The sequence below is a fragment of the Ictidomys tridecemlineatus genome, chromosome 13, assembly GCF_052094955.1.
Source record: "Ictidomys tridecemlineatus isolate mIctTri1 chromosome 13, mIctTri1.hap1, whole genome shotgun sequence".
Taxonomy (NCBI): domain Eukaryota; kingdom Metazoa; phylum Chordata; class Mammalia; order Rodentia; family Sciuridae; genus Ictidomys; species Ictidomys tridecemlineatus.
In genome coordinates, this window is record NC_135489.1 from 73,101,491 (window position 1) to 73,119,202 (window position 17,712).

The following is a 17,712-nucleotide window of genomic DNA, read 5'->3' on the forward strand; positions in this document are numbered from 1 at the left end:
CCTTCAAAAAACTGGCTCTCAAAAGTAAGTTTTTAGACTCTGAAGAATAATCTTATCATCTCAATAAATAATGCACTAACATCTATGACAGTGATGAGGGGAAAGGACACAAATTAGGACAGTAGAAGGTGTCATTTGGACAGGTCCAAAGCAAGTGTGTCCCTGTGGGCCATTTTGGGGGATCCACACACATTACTCTTATGATTCTGCATCCTTGTCTTTCTCTCATTCTTCCCTTTTCTTTTTAATTTCTGTCCTGTTCCTTTCACTGTCCCTCATGATGGGCTGAATGAGTATGGGCACCTCAAATTCACATTGACATCCTAATCCCCAACATGGTAATAGTTGAAGGTAGGGCTTTGGGGAGATAATCAGGTCATGAGCGTGAAATTAGCACCCTTTTAAAGGAATCTACCCGCTTGCCCCCTTTCGACCCTGTGAGGATATAATAAGAAAAACAGATCTGCAACCTGTCCTTCCCCAGAACTCAAACACATTGACAAGTTGATCTCAGCCTCTAACACCATAAGAAATAAATTTATGTAATTTATAAATTTATGAGGATAATCTCTGGTACTTTTTATAGAGTCTTAACTGACACCCCTAGTTTTATGAACAGAGTAGGTCAGAGAAACCAAAACAACAAAACAAAATTTATCAAGATATATTGAGTGCTGACACTGTTGGGCACCATGCTAAGGTAAAAGTGAACACATTAATTCACGGCACCTACCAACGGTGATCTTACTGCATAAAGTGGGATCACTATTTTATAGATGGAGAAACCAAGGCAGAGAAAGGTATGCAACCTGCTCAGGGCCATACAGCTGTCATGATAGAGAACAATTTGAGTTCTGGACAGGCAGCCCACAATTTTAATCACATCTCTGTAGATCTATGAAGGACTCCTGCAGGGGAGCCTTGAGCTTGTTCAATATAGCCCTTTGGGCTAGTGAGGAAATGAATTTAGACAACCCTGTTCCTCCAGATTTTCAGCAAAATTTCAAAGATGGCTGCCTTGATCTAATAGGTTGCCTTTCTGACTTAAAAATACAACAACAACAAAACATCCACTTTTCTCATCTCCTCAGTACTACTACAGAGATATAGTGAGCTTCTAACAGGAGGAAATAAGCCTGGAGGGAAGAAACAAATAAGTAATACCTTTTCTTATCTGAAGTCTAACTAGTGTCAAAGACTCAACCACAATTACTTTATTGTTTAGGTTTTAAGGACTCAATTTTTCAGAATGGGATGACATACAGGAACTTTTCACTGCTCTTGCCATCATCCCCTCACACTCCAGACCCTCTTCCCACCTTGGTTTGCAATATTTGGACAAGAAAAAAGACTTCAGTTCACTAGCCAGGCAATTTCCTGTTGGGCTTTGTGAGGAGTCCAGCTGCCAAGCAGTTAATGACAGATAATTTCTCTCCCTTCCTACATGGGATGTTTCTGTAGTCCTCAGGTCAGGAGTTATTGGGTACAAATGAGGCCTCATTAGCCTTAAATTCCCAATTCCATTGTCTCTTATTTCCCTCTCCAGGGCTTCATTCAATATTATGTAAAAGTTTCTGGGAGCTTCTATGGGGTTTCTCACCTATGTGTAAGATCATGTCTCTGAGTGCAGCTGGTCATCTGCCAAGGTGGTTTGCAGCTGCTCTGTCCACTGAACACCCAAACATCTTGTGCAGGACACAAAGGAGTTCTACTAGTGCCTAAAGCTGTTCTTCTGGGAAGATGCTGCCCCATCTGTGAGGCAAGTTCATATGCAACCTCAAACTAAAACAAAACAAACAAACAAATGCCAAGAGACCAAAATAGCACACATTGTACTCAAACCAAAATGTCAGTCTTGCTTATTGCAAAAGTGGGTGGGAGGAAGGTAGCTCCTGTTCACAGGGGTACCTGTAATTCCTGGAATAGGGCTGGAGACCAGGTTCAATGTGGTTTTTGTTCCTAAAATAACTTATTCTGGTACTTAGAAATTCTTTACGGTTGGTCTCTTGGTCAATGTCAAGAACAAAATTGGTAAACCATATGTATACTATGAAATGAATATATATATATACACACTATGAAATGACAATGGAAAGTCATTACCAACAAGATTTGTAAAGTGAAACACGGAAAAAAAACAAAAAATGTAATAGTCATTGAAATACAAGTGCTATTTGGTATACTTTCAGATAAGAAGATAACATTAACTACTGTTTCAGAATCAACTCTGATGTGGTGACTACAAAGGCAACCACTTGACTGGACATGACAAAGTTAAATTTAAAGCAATTTGTATTCACTAAAAATTTAATAAGAAGCTTCTTATTAAGGGTTGGGGTTCTAAGAAGACACTTGAGTCAAGATGAAGTATTGGTCTAGTTTGGAGAGTATGTTAATTTTCTTTTGGTAATAATTTTAGAAATCATAGGTTTTCTTTTCCAGGCAATTATTTCAATGAATCAATTGGGGTTTTGAGAAATGATTAAATGAGGTTCAATTTGGTTTCAGGTTCAGCAAAATGAGATCATTCATTCTATTTTTGGTTCAGTTCAGGTCAAGTCTCCTGGTTAAATCAGACCAATAGGCATTGGGATAATATATTTTTATGCCTTTTCTTTCCCTCATCCTTTCTTCTACTTTTCTTTCCCAAACATTTGTGGACCTGAGAACAAATGTGACTCCATTTTTTAAAAATAAATAAATAACACAGTTTCTACCTCAAGGCCTGTCCTAAGGAAGGGGGCCTGACCCTTGTCCTTGGATAAACCCACAGAGCACTCCTAAGCACATACCCACCCTGCTGAGTTGTTTGTAAATAACAGGAGAGGTCTGACTCAGTTGGGCTAGGTGAGGACCCATGGCAACCCCCCTAGAAACCTCCAATCAGCATGAGACAGTGAAAATACTTGGACTGCCAGATGACCCCCAAGTAGTTTATGGTGCTTGATAACATGTTGGGAAACCATGTAGTTTAGCACGTACACCCCTCATGGCTTAAACCAATCAGTTCAAAGGAATGCCCCTCTTGTACTAGCCAGTCACCCTTACCCAACTTGCTCCCACCAGTGAATGTGCTAATCAATGCTAAGAATTGTTGTCTGATTTTCCCGAGATATGGAATGATTTGCTGTGTGATGTTGTGACACATAGAGTATCCCCCCAAAACCTATAAAATCTCACTGAATAAAGGACGGGGACTCACTCCCTGGGACCGCTGCATGGGGATCGGTTGTGAATCCAGGCTCCATCTTGCAATAAAGACTCTTGTGTGATTGCAACGGATTCGGCTCCTGGAGGTCTACTGGGGTCTCATGAATCTGGCATAACAGACCCTTTTCTCATCACACTGAACTTTTCTGTATTGTGTAATAACATGTTCTCTCCCCTCACAAGTTGTATTTATACTCAGCAACCCAAGTTCCCATAAGAACTACTGGAATAGTAATATGTTCCTTCCAGCACAAAACACATATTTCTCTTATTTATACTTTTACTTTCATTAAATTAGACTACCATATATGAAGATGAAGCAGATAACCAAGCCAGGAACAAAAATATCAGATATTCTGAGGGTAACTCTGTCTCCCACAACACAAATGCCTAGAGCAAAGCTGAAATGAGTTCCAATATAAAGTCAAGTGGTTAAGAATGGGGTACATTAGAACAGGTTTTCCAAGGAACAGCTTAAATGAAAAAATTGTAAGACCAATGATAGTGAGGATAACATAAAGAAGAAAAAAATTATTTCTTTGACATTTTAGAATTGGAGTATAGAATCAGCATTACTGTGATGTTGAGTATTGAAAGATATATATTCTTCCTGGACACAAAAAGAATAAGTCCGAAGATCTCTCTTACCTGTTATGGTGGCTTTGTTGATGGATGGTTGGTTGCACATTGGTGTTCTTCTGACAAAGAGAGAAAAATACAAAGCAGTAAGTATGTGGTCCTTGTTGATTTGAGTAGGTGCTGAGTCGTTTTAGATATGAAATTTTAATTTTAAGGATTTTTTTAAGTTAGGAGATGCAGATTTCCTTCAGTCAATTCTTGGGGATCCTTTTACTATATCTCAGATCATACGTATGAAATTTTTAAGAAAGTTAAGTCTCACGGTGATAGACATTGGGGAAGATTATGATGTTCATGTCACAGGAACATGATGAAAGTGGAAATTCTTATTAATTGACTATATTCAATTAAGCTAGGGTTTACAGAGCTAACACAGACTTTCTGAATTTAGAAAAGTAGTCAAATTATCACTGTTTTCCTTAAAACAGTGCTAAGAATCTTTGATTTTGACATAAAGCCTCATGATTGTTCATACATTATCAGAAGTGCATGATTCTTTCTAAAGTATCTTAGAGAAGGTATTTAAATTTTTTTCCTATTTTCTTACATTGAGAAACATTTCTGATACAAGTGTTAGAGAGGTATATTGACAAGGTGTATAAACATATGCTATAGAGATTTTAGAACTATTGTAAACCTAAGGTATTTAAATAGATTCCATCTAGTATTCTTTCCTATTTTTTTAACAGATGTTTGCCAGGTTCCACCAGATGATTATAAACACCCTTAGGTTAAAAACAAAACAAAACAAAACAAAAAAAACAAATATATATATATATATATATATATATATATATATATATATATATAAAGATTAACTCATATTCCCTTCAAAGCCCAGCGTGAGCACACACATACACACATACACACAACCTCAACTATTTTACAGATATCCCTAAATGTACCTATTTTTAAAGTGTTTTTAAAGATGGCAACAAGTTAAAAGCTATCAATTATATATATCAACAAGTTAAAAGCTATCAATCTATCTGGTATTAAATAAGTGCTCAATAAATTATGTTGAAAAGAACATCATTTATGGATTGTCCAAAGTTTTTTGGAATAGAATTTTATAAAATCGTTACTTATAATTGATAGCTTTTAACTTGTTGCCATCTTTAAAAACACTTTAAAACACATTAAGGGATATCTGTAAAATAGTTGAGGGTGTGTTGTGTGTGTGTGTGTGTGTGTGTGTGTGTGTGTGTGTGTGTGTTTCTTCTAGTGGCTACACTTACTTAATAAGCATTAAGTGTCTGTCACACGCTATACTAAATGAGCACTTTAAATGAATTATCTCACTTAACCCTGAAAAAAAGCCTCAAGGCTGGTAGAATCATTGTTCTCATTTTACCAGTGAGAAAAACAAATCTTTGGGAAGTTGAAAATCTGTTCCAAGCCAGCAGAGATTTGAATCAAGGTAATGTGACTCTAGGCTGCACTCTACTCTTTGTCTTAGCTTGGGATGCTTTTGTGGAAGCCAAATGGATAACCATACAGATGTGCAGTTGGCAGCAGATTCTCTAATGCTGAAGATGACGACTATCCTAGCAGGTCTGGGGGAAGCTTACAGAAAGCCCTTTGGTGTTTTGTAATTTCTCGCTCGTTCTATTCAGTGTCTGGCTCTGGGTCACTGCTCTTAAGTTTATTGGTGTCAGCTTGGGATTGAATTTTTGTGTTTGATTGAAAATACACCATGATTCACTTCTGATTTATTTTAGTTTTTTTAAATTATGAAAATAAAAGTCAGGGCTGGGATATAGCTCAGTGGTAGAACAATTGCTTAGCATGTGTAAGGCTCTGGGATGATCCCCAGCACCATATAGAAGTGAGAGAAAGAGAAGAAATTAAAAATATAAATTTGAACTTGATAAATATTTTATTTAAAAAGGTCAATATTTTAAACTGCTGCTTTGAAATAGCTCTGTTTTCTATACTAGTAGTTACCTTCTTGCTGAGAGTTTGTTATTCAGATGAGTTTGGGGATATTCAGGATGACATAGTTATAGACTAGAGTTTATTCAAATGACTTAAACATTGATGTCTGAGAATGTTTTTTACTTCTTGTTCTGTGAAAATTTTGAAAACATTGACTTTTTGTCTGGGAAAATATAAATAAACATTTATCCTTTTCTATAGTTTTGGAAAACCAAATGGTTGACTTGCTACTAATTCTCATTTTATCAATCTTACTACTGACACTTGGGAACTTGACATCTTGATAAGTAACAAGCAGAAAATATTAATCACTGGATTCATGGTAACTTGACAGATTATTTTTAAAAAGAATGAGTCACAATTTATTCTTGGAATAAAAAAAGTCTAAAGGGCACAAAAGAGCAAGAAGATCACAAGAAACCATTAGTGGGCTGACACTAGAGCTCTTGGATGAGTTCTTCCTAGACACCAACCCTAAAGCAAATAAAAAAAAAACAACAAAAACAAAAAACAAGTTCTTAGATGAGTTCTTCCTAGACTCCTTTCCTAAAGCAAATAAAAAGGTAGTCTGTGAAAGGCAGCACAGGTCTTCTTCAAATTCCAACAGTGAGCTTGGAAACATTCTAGTGGCACAGGGAGTGAAGGGCAATTAAATCCTGATTCTTTCAGAGTCATCATGCCATGTACCAGTGGCATCCTCTTTGCTAATACCAAGCACAACAGAGTCCAGCTGTGTGGAGATTGAATTCTACTATTCCGACACCCCAGGAAGCTGACTTGGTTTGAATTAATAAAGGAGGTACAAATCTGCATTGACTAAAAAGGAGACCATACACTGGCTTTCACTTAGAGTCTACCAGATGATATTGTAATTCAATGTCTCCATGGGCATTGCATAGTTAGTCAAAGCAGGTGTAAGTTCAGGTGTTACCTATGATTTTTCACTCCCTCCTTTCCATTTTAATATATTCTGTGCCTGTAAATTAGTTGAGAACCTCTGTCTTGTATAGAATAGGCCTGAGGACATTTCTTTGAAGATAGAAGGGCCAGTGTGATACCTTCACACCTGTTTGATTAAGTGTCTATTATATTAAATGCTTGCACTCAGGTGACCACATCCAAAGGAAATTTACAGGGCATTAATTTCTTGTTTGCCTTTTAGAGACAAGACCTCGATTTCTTACTGAAATTTGAGACTGCAAGTTTTAGTGGCAACCAATAATTTCATTTTTCCTTCAGAGATAAAAATTTTTAGAAGGTTAAGTTTGTACCCATAACCTACTGAATAGCAAAGGTCTCAGGGCTATTGAGGTCAGCCTGATGTTTTACAACTTATGACCATATTGTATAGACAACACAACTGGAGATAAATGATTTCTTCATGGCACACCCTCAGGCTTTAAATGCTGAATGACCACTTTACACTTTCAGTCAACAAGCATTTGCAGAGATTTAGAAATGAAGTGTCCCCCAAAAGTTCATGTGTGAGAAAATGCAAATGAGGTTAAATGAGAGCTTTAACATAATTAGTAACTTAAACCACTGAAATGGATTAACTGGGTGGTAACTGAAGGCAGGTAGGATGTGGCTAGCGAAGACTGGTCACTGGGAGTGTGCCTTTGGGGTTTATATTTTATCTCTGGTAAATGAAGCTCTTTGGCTCTCTCTGCTTCCTGTTGGCCATGTTCTGAGCTGCTTTCTTCCTCCACATCCTTCTACCATGATGTTCTGCCTCATCTTGGTCCCAGAGCTCTGTGGTCAGCCATCTGTGGACTGAGACCTCTAAGACCATCAGTGAGCCCCAAATAAATTTCCCCTCTTCCATAGTTTGTGTCAGGTATTTTGGTCACAGCAATGAAAAATCTGACTAAAACAGAGGAATTATTCTGTGTTCTGATAGGCACTGGGAATATGAATGTGAACCAGCCACACCCCTGCTCTTGGGGAACTGACATTGCTGAGGATCAACCAGGTGATCAGGCAAGTAGGGCACAGGGAGAAATGTGCTTGAATAACAGGATGCAACCAGGCAGAGTTGGAAAGACATGCCAGCCAGCTAGGGCTGGTCACTGTGGGTCTATATCTGGCAGTGTGAAGGACAGTGCCCCCAAAGCAATTATATTTAAACTGTGATGAGAAGAATGAACCAGTTAGTCAAGTGGAAAAGAAGAAAGAGAAGGTAAATGTTCAAGCTGAGGGAAAGACAATCGGCCCAAGGTTCTAGGTTCCATGTCAATTATTTGTGTTGTGGAAGTTCCACTAATTCTTTTTTTTTTTTTTTAGAAAACCTTTCTCTATCACAGGAAGTACTTGCCTAATGGCCATAGCTTCTTGTTAATCAGGGAAATGTGGGTTGTAGAAGTAAACTATGTTATTATGGAGTGGAAAAGTTCAGTTTTCTCATGTTCTTTAAGAAGTAGTTACCGAGTATAAAATAATATAGACTCAGATATACCATAATACCTAATAAGTTTCTACTCACTGTTCTCTTAATATTGATTTGATTTTTTTGTTTTGTTTTGGAAAATTCTTCCAGGCTGATAATCTTAACTTAACTTTATTATAAATAATACTTTAAAAAATAATAGATATTAGAATAATAGTTTATCAGTTTCTCATTTAATTTTGCAAAATTTACTTCCTTATTTTTGATTTTTTAGATTTATCAGGATCCTCCAATTAAAAAAAATTGTAGTTGTAGATAGACAGAACATCTTTATTTTATTTTTTTTTTTATTTTTATGTGGTGCTGAGGATCAAACCCAGTGCTTCATGCAAGCTAGGCAAGTGCTCTGTCACTGAGCTATAGCCCCAGTTCCAAAATCCCCCAATTTTAAATCATTTTCCATTTCAAGTTTCCCTCTCCCAAACACTTCTATTGTTATTACATCAATCTCAATTTTATTAATTGCTTCATGAATGCTGCTGCTCAGAGAGTCAATGACAGCAGGAGAATCAAAGATCTTTGTTGAGATCTGGTGTTTTTCCAGTTAATTGTTGTCTTAGAATTAACAGTATGACCTTGAGATATCATTAAGGTGTGATGAGATTATTTGCCTGTGGCTAATTTATGAAATAAGCCAAAACTATAAAGTTACTTTGAGTATAAATAACTGGCTAGAAGACAAATCACACCAGGTAATTTCTGACAGAACCACCATGTTGATTTGTCATACTGTTTCATTCCTGATGTTAGAATCACCACTACACTGTATTTATAATGAATTAGCAGGGTATCATCTGATGTCTTGTTAATGTCCATGGTTAGATAGCTTGGCAGTGAGAAATTTAATATTTTGTCTTGAGTTCAATTCAAATTGAGATGACATTCTTTAAAAGCTCAGCAAAAAAGAGGGAATAAAGAATAACTTACTTGCTAGGCGCTCGGTCTTGCAAATTAGTTAATGCAGCAAAATTGTTTCATACAGTTCGCAGGCAGGCTAAGACCTACAACAAAAAGAAATTCTTGAGATGTCTTTAACTGAGGTCATCTTAAATGCAATTAAGAATGGTTTGTTAAGAGGAAATCTGATAATGCTTAAAACTTAATTTCATATACCACTAAAGAATCTACTAGCACTTAGTAAGGCTTGTATGCATCCATATGAAATCCACAGAGATCACACTGTCAAAATTTTCCAAAAATCCCTTTTCATTATCTACAAATGTGGTCATAGCAGCAGCAGTCTCCATAGCATTCCTGTATTCCCAAGTCACTAACACAATATCCCAAGCAAACATGTATGTTGCATCTTATGCATATATGAAATAGTGTAGTATAAAATACTAATGAAGCTTACTTTAAGAATAAAAATAAAAATTATTCCAAAACTCTCTTTAAGAATTTACCAAGAGGGCTGGGGTTGTGGCTCTGTGGTAGAGTGCTTGCCTAGAATGTATGAGGCACTGGTTTCGATCCTCAACACTACATAAAAGTAAATAAATTAAATAAAGGCATTGTGTCCATCTACAACTAAAAAGAAAAAAAAAGAAAGAAAGAAAGAAAAAAGAATTCACCAAGAGTTCCATAATTTGCAGTCAGTAAACTAAGTAAATCTTAGATTGCTTTTCAGCTTTACCATGTGTCTGTACCAGCTAGTGCACAGATGGTCTTTTCCTTGGTTAAGACTGTGAATGACAAGAAGTCCCCAAGAAGGTATTTTCTCACATAAAATGCAACTGCTCTCTCTCTCTCTCTCTCTCTCTCTATATATATATATATATATATATATATATATATATATATATATATACACACACACACACACACACACACTTCCTGGAACAGAGAAAATACTCAATAAAATGGCATCGTATGAAGAATACCTAGATGAAATATATCTACACATATGACAAGGCAGGAAAACGATGCCACCACCTCTGATAGCCCCCTTTCCTAATTCCAATCAGACTAGAAGGTGGCCAAGGAATGGAAGTGAGCCTAGGAGAGAAAAGTTGCATGAATCTACTGCCCCTAGCTTTTTCCTAGAATGGGCTCATTTCCTCAGGGTGGATCCTCAATTAGGTAGAATTATAGGTGTTCTGGATGTGAACCAGAATGCTAAATTTATCTAAAATGTGTTTTGCTAAGTACTAGGGTATTGCACAACAAACCAGGCTGCCTGAATCTGTTCAGTATTAATGTGTGAACCTGAACAAGTTATGTAAGCCTCTCCTTACCTCAGTTTTCTTAAATACAAACTGTAACTTATATTTACCTCACAGGATTGGAGTGTGAATTAGAAGAAATGACAGGTTAGGTGTCAAGAAAAAGCATTCAGTGTGGGTGAGTTTATCTGGGGTAGCATTTCACTTGATTAATGATTTGGCACACACACAGGGAATTTATTTAGTGACTTAGGAGTGGTACTACAAGGGCCCCCCCAAATTCTATTGCTCTAAGGGCTCCAGAATTGTCTCCAGAGGTTTTTTTTTTTCATCTGGCATGGATCTAGAGTCAGTTTATATTTTTTTCCAAGACTAAAACATTTCAGACTTCAAAAAACAAAAACTTGACATTAATTTGTGTTGGTCAAAGAAAGTTTGTGCATTGGGATAGTGACCTACAGCATTTCCCCTGAAGGAATCTGTGGTGCTTCCTAAGGAGCCAATCATGATTAACTCAGTCACTGGAAAATCCTGGCTCATTACCACATATAAACAACCCACAGCTCTGAAAGGTCACACTGCCTATGACAGAATATTCAAATAGCTAACTGCTGACATCAGACTACGATGTCTTTCAACAGGCATGGAATCTTGACTGATGCAGAAATAAATTGGATAAATGATCCACTGTCATTAAATCATGCAGATTTGATTTATATTTTAAGAAGTGAATACTGAACACATTTGAAAAGCATTTTAAATAAGATTATTGCACCAGCTAATCGATCCCTTTTCTAGGCAAAAATTTTAATTTTAGAATTCTGATGATTTTATCATAATATGCTGTTGTAAATTCACTGCATTTGACAGCTGGTAAATAGAAATAATATTGTAGGTAAATCATATTCCATGCTCATTTGAGAGGAAAGTAATTCATGAAAGGAAACATTAGTTCATAAAAGAAATATTTTCTGTAGAGAAATTTTCCTGTGTTATAATAATAAATATATTAAACTGGATTATTTTTTTGGATTTTAAGTTTTTTATGTATTTGTTTTGAATAAATCATACATTTGCTTGCTGTAGACTTTAAGTAGAAACATAATTATCCTGCAAAAAGTTTCATCTCAATAATTAAGCCAAAATCAAAATTATTGTTATTTATGCGATAGATGAACATGGAAAGGGATACTTCAGTGGCATTAAAATATTCATATCCTTCTATTTCTTAAATTGTTCATTATTATTATGATGCTCATTTATGCTCTATATAATCACTAGATATATTGTTTCATATGTATGAACTATCTCAAAACAAACAAAAAATAAAAATGGAAGAAAAAGTTCCCCTATCCCTGTCCCTCCTTCAGGCATCCACTTGCCAGTCCCTGAGACTGACTTTGAGGTTGTGTCTTACAGTTTGCTTTTACAAACACTGCTGTAGTAAATAGCCCTGAGGATACATCATTCCCTGTGTGGTGCAAGTCTTAAGTCATTGTGGCTTTCTCTCTCTCTCTCTCTCTCTCTCTCTCTCTCTCTCTCTCTCTCTCTCTCTCATAGGACAAGCAGTATTTTATAAATTTTTAGATTAAGTGTTAATTATTATCCTTAGCCAAAGTATAAATAAAAGTTTCAGACAGATCTTTTAAGGGGTGCTTCCTGGGGAATCTTTATCCTAAATATCACTGGGTTTGTCTTTGCAGAACACAAAGAGGTAGGTAACTGTTGCTGGGGAGAAGAAATGGAAATAGTTTTACTGGAGCCCCTGAGTTAAGGTTCCGTTATTTTTTGCTTTTTTTCCAGGGCTGCTCTCACTCCCCATTATTTCAGCTTTGTAAGAGATGTAGTCAGAGCTTTATTGCCCCTATAATTTTCTTCCCTTCTTAATGTTGTTAACCAAAGAAATCCCTGAGGTTTCTTCCACATGGCTCAGTTGCAGAAAATTAAGGTCACTGCTCTCTCTTCTTCTCCTACAAGTACAATGTAACAGAACAAGATCAAAAATACCTCCGGTATGATGAGAAACATACACACCTTAGGAAAGAAATACTGATGGTACTATAGAAAAATTGTGGACAGAGATGATCCGTACACTGGCCTGTGGGGTGGGATGTTATTTATATAGAGTTCTCAAACTTCTTTATGTGCTCTTAAACATCTATTGATCAGTACCAAAATTGACAGAAAAAAAATGTGGACTTCATGAACCAGTAATGAACAGCCTCAAGGAGAGTTTTGAGGATTGTTTTTCAATTCATGTACACTTTATGCCACTAGGTGGCGGTAAAACACAGACTGAGATTCTTGTGGGGTGGGTGTATCCTGTGTGAAATGAAAGTATTCCTGATCCAGGTTTTAACTTCAGAAGAAATGCTGGAGTCAACCTAGAATTATGTACAAGATAAAAAGTTTATTTTGATAGAAAAGAAAATCTCTTTCAACTTATGTTTTTGTTGAACCATATGAAATTGTTTTGGTTATGTCAAAAAGTTATTGACAATTTCCTATGAATGACTGTAAGAGTTCAGATATCTGGAAAGATGCTAGTTACCATTTATATTAATGAAGTCCAAGGAAATGCTGGGTGAATAAAAGCACCTGAAAAGAGACCACTCTTTTCTTCCATTGCTTCACAGAGAGGGCCTGGTGGGTCCAGCAAACTTGGGGACTGTGATGAGATCATAAAAATCTCTTAGGGGTGAAATATTTTAAAAAATATTGGTAATGTCCTACTACTATTATTAATGTTCTACAGTATTAATAACTACTATATTGTTTCCTAAAAGTATTATTGGTGCTGTATTTTAGTTAGAGAAGGCAAAAAATGTGGGTATTCCTGCCTAGTCTTCATGGGTTGGGCATGTCTCTCTAGACTGACTGATGTGAGGCACTCCACAGGGAGTCAGGATAATGTTTTGGTGGGGGTTTCCTGTCATTTGCTTCATCAAAGATTCCACTTCTTTCAATACTACAGACTTTCAGATGTGAATTCCAAGAGACTTAGAGTTTTACAAGGTTGTCATAATTGCAAACAGTGGAATTAGAGGGCCAGAGACCGCTGATTCCAGTATTCAGCAGTGTTGTGCCTCCTTGGTGCTCTTGGGCCTCCAGGAACTCTGGCCAAGTTGTTATCCTTGTGGGAGGAAAAGGGCAGTAGGGTCATTCTCAACACTCAAGTCTCTGTGCCAAATGAAATACTCATACCAAAACAGAATTTCAGTTTTGAAATTGAAGTATACAAACAAATTAAATTTGAAACTTTTTCTGGGGCTCAAAGAGATTCTGAAATTATATGGAAAAGTCTAAGCCACCAGAGGTAGAAGACAGTTCAGGTTGACCCCTAGCCAAAACTTTACTCTAACAGTGTTCTTCACATTAGAATAAAACATAGAGGGATTTGTAAGATCCTTCCTGAAAATTAGGCCTAACCAAGATGTTCTAGGTTCAGCTCCATCCAACAAAATGGGATATATATTTTTGTGACTTCCTAAATTCTCTTGTAATTTAGTATTTAATTCTTTTCAAAACCCAAAAGGCCATAATTTAGAAATAATAGGGGAGGATCCTTTCATGTTTTGGGGTTGCACTCAGGCCTAAAGAAATGGGTTTTCAAGAAGATGAAGATGAGATGAATTGGAGGAAGGTCCTTGACCATTTTGGACAATAGTGGCCTGTTTTTAAGATCATAAGGAAAGTCGTAACACCCAGAAAAAACAAACCTAAATGGATAGAAAGTAAGAAAGAAAATGTGAGCAGTAATTGTTTGGGGATTGTGCATTGTGTGAAATTTTCTTTCTTTTGTTTATATTAATTTTTCTAAAGTTTGTATGCAGAAACATTTTGAGAGCAATGTGGCTCTCCCTGCAAATTTTATTTTATTTTTAATAGTCTTTAGTTATAGATGGACACAATACCTTTATTTATTTATCTTTATGTGGTTCTGAGGATCAAACCCAGTGCCTCCCCATGCTAGGCGAGTGCTCTACCTTGGAGCCACAACCTCAGGCCTCCCTGCAAATTTTCACCAAAATTTAGTGTGAAATTATGAATTCAAAATATAGTAGAAAGAGGGTATGATTCTTTGGCCTACTTGATGAGACATTTTCCTGAGCAAGTTGGCTAAAATCAGTCATGGTATAGCAGAACAAATAATGTTGGCATAACTTCAAGCAATGTAAATATATTCCATTTTTAGAATTATAATATTTAACATTAAGTGGTAAGTGCTCTGCCCTGTATTACACACTCTTTTTCTGAGGAGATGGCAATTAAGTCAACAATATATGCCAGTTGGGCCCAACATAGCTTAAGAAAAGGCCAGGCAGGCACTAACTGGGCTTTTAGTCTTACCTGCTTCTGCAACGATACCCCATCAGTGCTAAAACTGCTCAGTATTAAAAAGCCTTTTCTTACTTATATTTTAGTACAGCTTCCAAGATTTAATACTCCAGGAAAAATCCATTTATGAAAACTGTGGTGAAGCCACTTAAAAAGAATTCAAAGCCCCTGGGGCAACGACCACCTTCTGCAAGGTGAATGAGTCCCTCAGTTTATGACAAGTAAAATCTCATTAAGTATATTTCAGATTATTTTTAGGCATCAGATATATCTGAATATTACAAAGAGTTAGTTTATATTCAAAGTTTTAGTATCAAGGGTATTAATCATTGTAAAATAACATTTATGGCTAAATGATGTTTTGTATATAAAATATGTATAAACGTCCCAATATAGAGAAATTTGAGTAGTTGTTTTGGAGATTATAGGTACACGATAGATGTCTAATCATGTAAAAGGCTAGACTTCTTTAGAATTTAACTGAAGGCAGGAGCCAAGTTAAATTTATTAATCTGTTAGAGATTAGTAAATATTACTTGAAATAAGAAGCCAAGATATTACATACAGATTTTTTTCCATTTTTTACAACATACTTAGATTTATTTTTCTTACAATAATATCTAGAGATTTTAGTTTTAGCTAGCTACCTGAGTAAACTCATGATGGGATAACTGGTTCTAAATTTAGTGATGGTTGTTTATATTGTTTTACCTGTTTTTGCCTGTTCATCTAGCTCTCAGTTCTTAGTAATACAATTATAAATTCTCAATAGGAATTAATTACAAACTGTTTCATTAAAAGTTTGCTATCACAAATATGATTAAAATGTAACAGTGTAAATTTTTTGACACCGAAATACAAGCACTAGAAAGAATTCATGATCTGCAAAAAAAGGACTTGAGCATATGGAATGGATGATGATCATCATCTGTTCTTAATTGCCCGCATTATTATTTTTTAGTTTTCAATGGACCTTTATTGTATTTATTTATGTGTGGTGCTTAGAATTTAACCCAGTGCCTCACATATGCCGGGCAAGTGCTCTACCACTGAGATATGACCCCAGCCCACCTACATTAATTTTTAAAATCACCATTAGACATTTTATTTATAAATTAATTACAATTGTGGTCTAAATTATTTTAGAAATTTAAAAAAAATTAAAACTGCAAAATCATATTGTTCTAACATTATTATTATTCATTTAAAAAATTATACCTAAGATTACATTTAGAAAGAAAAGAGCAATTTCATCTCTATACAATTAAACCAGTTTTAATTAAAATTTAATAAACATTAAAATTTTTAGAATTCTTGTGAATATTTAGCATGACCAGTATTATTTTAATCTTTTAACATCTTATGAGGTGGGTACTCCTGCAATTATAATTTAACATAGGAGGAAGTAAGACTTGGAAAAGTTCAGTGCCTTCCTCAAAGTCATTCAGAAAAGTTAAATGAATTGCTCAAGGTGCTACATCTATTTCTGACCTACCTCTAGTTATAATTTGTATAACTTCTCAGCACTGCTTGTATTTTAACATTTAAACATTTTTTTCAGTCAGTATTGATTTTAAATCTGCTTCATGACCCAGTTTAAATAAGTTTCATCCTATTTGTCCCTAGTTATCTACATCAGGGGCTGTCAACTTCTCTTACACACAGTAAAAATACTGTGGCCTTTGAAAAATAAAAATTCTTAGACTTCCAGATTATTTAAACTCCATAGGCATGCAAGCCTGGGCATCGGGATGAGTACTCTAAGTGAGTCTAGCTTGCATCTAGGGTTGAGAATCACTACAGTACACTTCAAATCATCTCATCACCTTCTTGCATCTATGTCATGTGATCAAAGTATTTTCATGATTTGTATGCTGTGAAACAAACACAGATCACTGGGCTAAATCTTTGTGCCAATGACACATGTATAAAGGAGTAAATAAGGTATCAGGTTGAACTGTATTATTGAATTTCAAGCAATGATCATGTACCTCATTTTATTAAACGCAATTTAATCCACAATATAGCCTTCTGCTTCTAATGCCTATATCAGTTAAGAAATATGGGCCTATTTATGTTCTCTATCTCTAGGGTAATTTGTTATTTGAAGCAAAGACAATCTTTGGGTCTACCATAGTTTAAAGAAAACAGATCTCTAGGGCCAAAGTCACATTTTCTAGCATAGCCTATGAATTGCTTGGATGAAACACACTATTTGTATTTATAATTTCATTTACTTTAAAACTAAATCGAGCAACACATCAAATCCTCCCAAACCAATTTCCAAATCTGTGAGAAGTCGGCCTGCTCACCGAGGTATGCTTACCTGAGCAAAAGGAGTCACAATCAAGTCATCTCCATGTCTGAAAAATAAACCAAATCCCATGTTAGAAGTCATCGACAACTCTATGACTAATTTTAATCAATATTCCATGTTAAGTTCCAATGTTAAGTTTCATAAATCCCCATAGAGAATTACAATAATTCCATCCTTATTCTTCAGCACATGTTCCTTTCAGGCACTGGGTTGAAAATGCATCTTCTTGGATTTTGAACCATTATCCTGCTACTTAGGTGAAAAGAGGGACTCCGTCATCCATCAGTGTCACTGTTGCCTTTTAGGGCTAACAGGGTACACCATGGTAGAAACAGTTCCAGTGCTGGGGCCTGGGTTTTACTCTTGCCTCTTAGTATAATTATTAGTCAGGGAAGCTGTTGAAGGAACCAGCAGCCTCAGTAGCTTTTGTGAGAGGACCCTGGCCCATGTATTTGAAAATGATTAGCGTTGCGTGTTCTGCATCATCCTCTGGAAGTGTTGGACAAGCCAGGAACTATAGATGACATGGAACTGCATCATATACTAATAAAACCCCATGAAACTTTTCAACTGACTCATGTCTCAGCCACCATAGTTACAGGGGAATGTTACCCCATGTGTGCTGTTGCTATAGCAACCTCAGCCACACCAGGCCTCTGATA

General features: G+C 36.0%; 1 pseudogene; it reads right to left on the reverse strand.

The window, feature by feature from the left end:
- Positions 1 to 376: 376 nt before the first annotated feature.
- LOC144369693 (3',5'-cyclic-AMP phosphodiesterase 4D-like) overlaps positions 377 to 17,712 on the reverse strand; it is a 76,178-nt pseudogene continuing 58,842 nt past the window's right edge.